Below are 5,974 nucleotides of genomic sequence, written 5' to 3'. Positions count from 1 at the left end.
AAGGGAGCTGGGAGCAGAGAAATGCTGGATATGACCCCAAGAACACCATCCCCACTGGGCATTCTCTGCCTCCAAACACGGCGAGTGGAGTTGATGCCAAAGAGCTCAATTTTGGTCTCATCTGACCATATCACATTCTCCCAAGCTTTCTCTGAATCATTCAGGTGTTCATTGGCAAACTTCAGATGAACCTGTACATGAGCCTTCTTCAGCAAAGGGACTTTGCGGGCACTGCAGGATCTCAATCCATTACGGCGAAGTGTGTTACTAATGGTTTTCTTGGTGACTGTGCTTCCAGCTCCCTTGAGATCATTGACAAGCTCCTCCTGTGTAATTCTGGGCTGACCTCACCTTTATCAGAATCATTCTTACCCCACCAGGTGAGATCTTGCATGGAGCTCCAGAGTGAGGGCGATTGATTGTGATCTTGTATTTCTTCCATTTTCAAATTATCGCGCCAACAGTGGTCTCTTTCTCACCAAGCTTCTTGCTGATGGTCTTGTAGCCCATTTCAGCCTTGTGCAGGTCTACAATCTTGTCCCTGACATCCTTTGATAGCTCTTTGGTCTTGCCCATGGTGGTCGAGAGATTTGAATGGAAGAAACTGATTCTGTGACAGGTGTCTTTTATACAGGGACAGGAATAATTTGTGTGCCTCATGGGCACATAACCGGTCTGTGGGGGTCAGAATTCTTGCTGGTTGGTAGGGGATCAAATACTTATTTCCCTTAATTAAATACAAATTAATTTATAACCTTTATTTAATGTTTTTTTTCTGGATTATTTTTTAGATTCTGTCTCTCACAGTTGAAGTGTACCTACGATAAAAATTACAGACTGTTCAAGTCTTTGTAAGGGGGTAAACTTACAAAATCAGCAGGGGATTAAATACTTATTTTCCCCACTGTATATGAGAGCACTAGACTGAAAAATTTTCCTGATAATTACTTTAGGTGTTCAGTACATTTGATGGTTGAAGGTGGGGGATGAGGGTGGGGGACACAAGTTGCTTCTTTTTAATGAAATTTACTGTTGGTAACTGTATGATGTCCACCCCGTTACGTCCTGTCCACCCTGTTTCTCGTCTGTCCACCCTGTTACCTGTGTGTTTTTTTTATATTAATTAAATAAAATCAACAATTATTATGCATATCTTTGTGGTTACCTGGAGGGAATGAATCTGTAAAATGAAATAATTTAAAAATGGAGCCAAATTCCATTGAAATTCCTTTTTATGCTAAAAGAAATGTATTCAAATTACATTGTGCCTTTAAAAACAACGTATCTTTTTTTATATAAAGCTTGTTTATAAAAACGTTCTTTAAAAAAAATTGCAGGATAAATTGAGGGACATTTAAGCTTTTAGAAAATATAAATATTAAAATAACTGCATTTAAAACACTTATTAATAGAGAAGAGAATGTCCTGTAACAGGGGGCACATTTGTCCTACGTCACATGCAAAAAATTTGGTCAAAATTATTAAAGTATAATATCCTGAGCTGGACCAACATATATTTCTTATACTTTAACAAGCCCTCCTTCAGATAAAATGATAAAACCATGAAAGGTTTTGCACTTTTTTATAGAAAGTTACCAACCTGAAATGGCACCGAATAGTAGGAATTACCCTGCTATCTCAATTTGATTTTTATGGATTTTTTTTATTTTGCCACATATAAATACACATAACATAAAATTCTCCTCCTGATATGTTTTTCTTTGTGTGTGTAAGCAGCAACATACTTCACCTAAAACTTTATATAATCGCCTTCAAGAGAGCCGAAACAGAAATAAAAACATTTTATTTTATTTGAAGTTCTACAGGACAACGTATGTTAAAGTTTGTAATATAAGTCACATTCTTGTGAGGATTAAAACAGGTTCCAGATCCTGGATAGCTCAGTCGGTAGAGCATCAGACTTTTAATCTGAGGGTCCAGGGTTCAAGTCCCTGTTTGGGCGAGTTGCTTCTTACTGCATTAGGTAAGCGGTAATGTCCCGTACTACATGGTTTATTTAGAATGATGAAGAATTTGTACTTTGTGAGATGTTTGTAAGTGAAATAGCATGTACTTGATCAGCTTGAAATAATAGCACACTGTATGTGTAACATGTTCTCCACACCATCTAGTTGTACGTCCAGCTGTTTCAAACAGACTGTAGTAAATAGAGGACAGTTTAAATCTATATTTATGTGCAGCCTAATAATGCACTGAGTTTTAGATATTAATACCCACATATTTTATGTTGAATTACATGCATCTTAATTTTAGTTCTTGCTTCACGGAGCCGCTTTGTTATTGCACTACACTAAACAGTTGGCATATCCTGCACTATTTTGGCCCTTTCATAATGACGCAGCAATGCTCTGTTAGTACATTACAAGGTCCTTCATCAGGGGAATTAGCTCAAATGGTAGAGCGCTCGCTTAGCATGCGAGAGGTAGCGGGATCGATGCCCGCATTCTCCAGATTTTAAATTTATGTAGAGAAACAGATGGACTACAGTCAGTAATTGTAGAACTACAAAGTGCTTCTATATGGTAAGTGGAGCTGATAAAATGGACAGTGAGTTTAGAAACAAAGAGGTTTTTTTAATGTTATGTTCTAACCTGTAATAAATTAGGTGGAGGTGGAGGCAAACCGCAAATTAGAAAAACAGTGGCCACATTTCATGTAAATCACGCTGACCTGTTAGAATGAGGTGCGATCTACCAGTATGCACTGTGCGAACAACTGGTAGATCGCGATCGACGTAATGGGCACACCTGATGTATAACAACTGTACTTTTGGTAACCCCTTTGGTGTCCTTCTAAGGAATTGCTCCTGATAACTTTTATTGTTTATTGAAACACAACATTTCCATCACAGATCTGCTTCAAAATTTGTAAGGTCAGTTATCAGATCTTGTATTTCTAAATTAAACTGTAATGAGTGACATTATGAGCTTTAATTAACATATCCTTCTGAGACAGAGCAATTAATTTTTGTCCCCTGTGGGAACATGTGTCCGAGATCTCTAACACAAGCACCATTGATGCAATCCATTTGAGTACTACTGTACTTTATAGAGTACACCCTGGGCTTTTTAGTAATGTCACATTTGTGGGTGTGTGGCAGCTCATGATCTTTCTTGTAATCTTTTCCTAATAATCAAATTGTTTCAAAATATTTAAAAATGTACAGCAATTTCATTCAATGTCCTTTGCAGTGGACAGCAGGACTTTCTACCCCCTGTTTTTAGCCTATTTCTATACAAGGAAGCAGAAGGCTAAGTAAGACAAGATTTTATTACAAATGTATGCAAGAGAGTCAGATTTAAGGGGTGGCTTGGTGGGTAGCACTGTCACCTCACAGCAAGAAGGTCCTGGGTTCAATCCCCAGGCGGGCCGCTCTGCGTCCTTTCTGTGTGGAGTTTGCATGTTCTTCCAGTGTCTGTGTGGGTTTCCTGGGGTTAATTGGAGACACTGAATTGCCCTATGGGTGTGTGTGTCTTCCCTGCAATAAGACACACACAGCAGCGCTTCTGGAGTTTTTAAACACTGTTACTGCTGGACTGAGAATAGTCCACCAACCAAAAACATCCAGCAAACAGCACCCTGTGGGAAGCGTCCTATGACCACTGATGAAGGTCTAGAAGATGACCACCACAGTGGTAGCCTAGTGGGTAGAGCTTTGGGCTATTACCCAGAATTGGCGGTTCAAATCCAGGCTCTGCTATGCAGCCACTGTTGGGTCCTTGAGCAAGGCCCCTGTCTGCTCCAGGGGTGCTGTACGATGGTTGACCCTGTACTCTGACCCCAGCTTCCAAACAAGCTGGGATATGCGAAGAAAGAATTTCATTGTACTATGTATATATGACAAATAAAGTATGTCTATATCTTTATATCTACCATGTCACTGCAGTGCTGAGAATCATCCACCACCTAAATAATACCTGCTCTGTGGTGCTCATGTCAATAATTGTAGAACTACAAAGTGCTCCAATATGGTAAGTGGAGCTGATGAAATAGACAGTGAGTGTAGAAACAAGGAGGTGGTTTTAATGTTATGGTTGATTAGTGTAAACTCACACACTGTTGTATGTGCTTGCATGACTGTAGGACGTGTTTTCAGTGCATTACCGTAATATCCGTAAAATGTGTCCTTGCGATTTCAGTGCAGCAAAGTTTGTGTAGAGACTGCAGCAGCGGATACTGTGTTTGTTTAGAAATTGTGGTCATACTTTTTTCAACAAGGTAAGTTTATTAAAATAAACGTTTTTTTTATATTAGCTTCTGGATATTTTCGGATGCTACGGACAAAACTGTGTTGTACTGCTATGATGATACGACTATGTTCCAAATCCTTTAAGACTCTTTCACCACCGTTAGCGCTTCTCTCAGTTAGTTCAGCTCATTAAATATATTATCCACAGTATCGCTTACTTTTACAAACCCAATTTCAAAAATGTTTAGACAGAAGAGAAAATGTCAATGTAAATAGACAGCAGTTTGTAAAAGATAGCATACAAACATACATCTCTCTAACATGTGAATAAACGCTTCAGCCAGGGTTGCCAGATTGCTCATTTCAAAGTCTGTCAAAATGCATGGAAAAACTCCCAACATACTCACGAAAAACAGCCGATAATCAGCGCTTAAACAATATTAAACCAGTTAAACATGACCTACTACTGCTGATATCTCACAAATCAGTGATTATAAATTATGAATGGCATTTGAAATAATAAAAAACTAAGACTAAGACTAACTAGGACTAAGATTTGTACGAACTTTTGTATCTTTTCACATTATTATGTGTGGTAGAGGGTTAAAGAAGTAAATTTGTATAAAGCAAGAGCTGTCAGAAGTGGGATTCGAACTCACGCCTCCAGGGGAGACTGCGACCTGAACGCAGCGCCTTAGACCACTCGGCCATCCTGACTAGCTGGGATTTCATTGATACCACTTTCGCCCACACCGACTAAGATTTGTGCAAACTGCTTAATCTTTTCACATTATTATGTATGGTAGAGGGTTAAAGACATAAATTTGTATAAAGCATGAGCTATCAGAAGTGGGATTTGAACCCACCCCTCCAGCGAATACTGCATACTGAACACAGTGCCTTAGACTGCTAAACCATTCTGTCTAACTTGGACACTGTTGACACCACTCCCGCCCCACACGAACTAATATTTGTACGAACTCCTGAATCTTTTCACATTATTATGTATGGTAAATGTACTGACTGTAACCCATTTGCTGCACTGTACACTTTGTCACTAGGCTGTAAATCATATATCAATCGAAAGGGATCCCCATATGAGCACTCCAACTGACCAAATTAAGTTTTTTGGGTGGACCATTCTTGTAATGGTAACGGCACTAGCATGTTAGGATGTGTTTTCTCTGGTATGAGTGTATTAGGTACAGCCTTCTTGTTGGGTTTTAAACTGACTGGATTATTTCTTAAGAACTCAAACCCTGTTTTTGCTTGTTGTAGGCTATTCAATCGTCCACTAGATGGCATAATATGAATCCAGTTAATATTGCGTTGGAAAGTTTCATTGCGTGCTGATCTGTGTGGAATACAACTGATGTATGTAGCACTAAGAAGTGGAACGCCTTTTCAGAAGAGTTGAAGCTGTTATAGCTGCAAAGGGTGGGCCGACATCATATTAAACCCTTTGGATTAAGAATGGGATTTCACTCAAGTTCATATGCATGTGAAGGCAGATGAGTAAATACTTTTGGCAATAAAACCTTTTTATATTAATTGAAGTTTTACAGGACAACGTATGTTAAAGTTTGTAATTTATGTCACGTCCTTGTGAGGATTAAAGCAGGTTGCAGAGTCCGGATAGCTCAGTCGGTAGAGCATCAGGGTCCAGGGTTCAAGTCCCTGTTTGGGCAAGTCATTTATTAATGCGTTGTGTAAGCGGTAATGTTCTGTACTACATGGTTTATTTAGAAAGTTGAAGAATTTGTA

At 39.0% G+C, this 5,974-nt stretch overlaps 2 non-coding genes across 2 annotated transcripts; one reads left to right on the top strand and one right to left on the bottom strand.

Annotated features, from left to right (window-relative positions):
• Window positions 1–2,398: 2,398 nt before the first annotated feature.
• trnaa-agc (transfer RNA alanine (anticodon AGC)) lies at window positions 2,399–2,471 on the top strand. The gene has a single exon. It is a non-coding gene; the product is annotated as a tRNA-Ala (tRNA).
• Window positions 2,472–4,844: 2,373 nt separating this feature from the next.
• On the bottom strand, window positions 4,845–4,927 carry trnal-cag (transfer RNA leucine (anticodon CAG)). Its single transcript has one exon. It is a non-coding gene; the product is annotated as a tRNA-Leu (tRNA).
• Window positions 4,928–5,974: the final 1,047 nt, after the last annotated feature.

This window comes from Trichomycterus rosablanca, chromosome 10, assembly GCF_030014385.1.
Source record: "Trichomycterus rosablanca isolate fTriRos1 chromosome 10, fTriRos1.hap1, whole genome shotgun sequence".
NCBI classification, from domain to species: domain Eukaryota; kingdom Metazoa; phylum Chordata; class Actinopteri; order Siluriformes; family Trichomycteridae; genus Trichomycterus; species Trichomycterus rosablanca.
The sequence above is the reverse complement of the archived record's forward strand: the minus strand, read 5'-3'. Positions and strand labels throughout refer to the sequence as shown.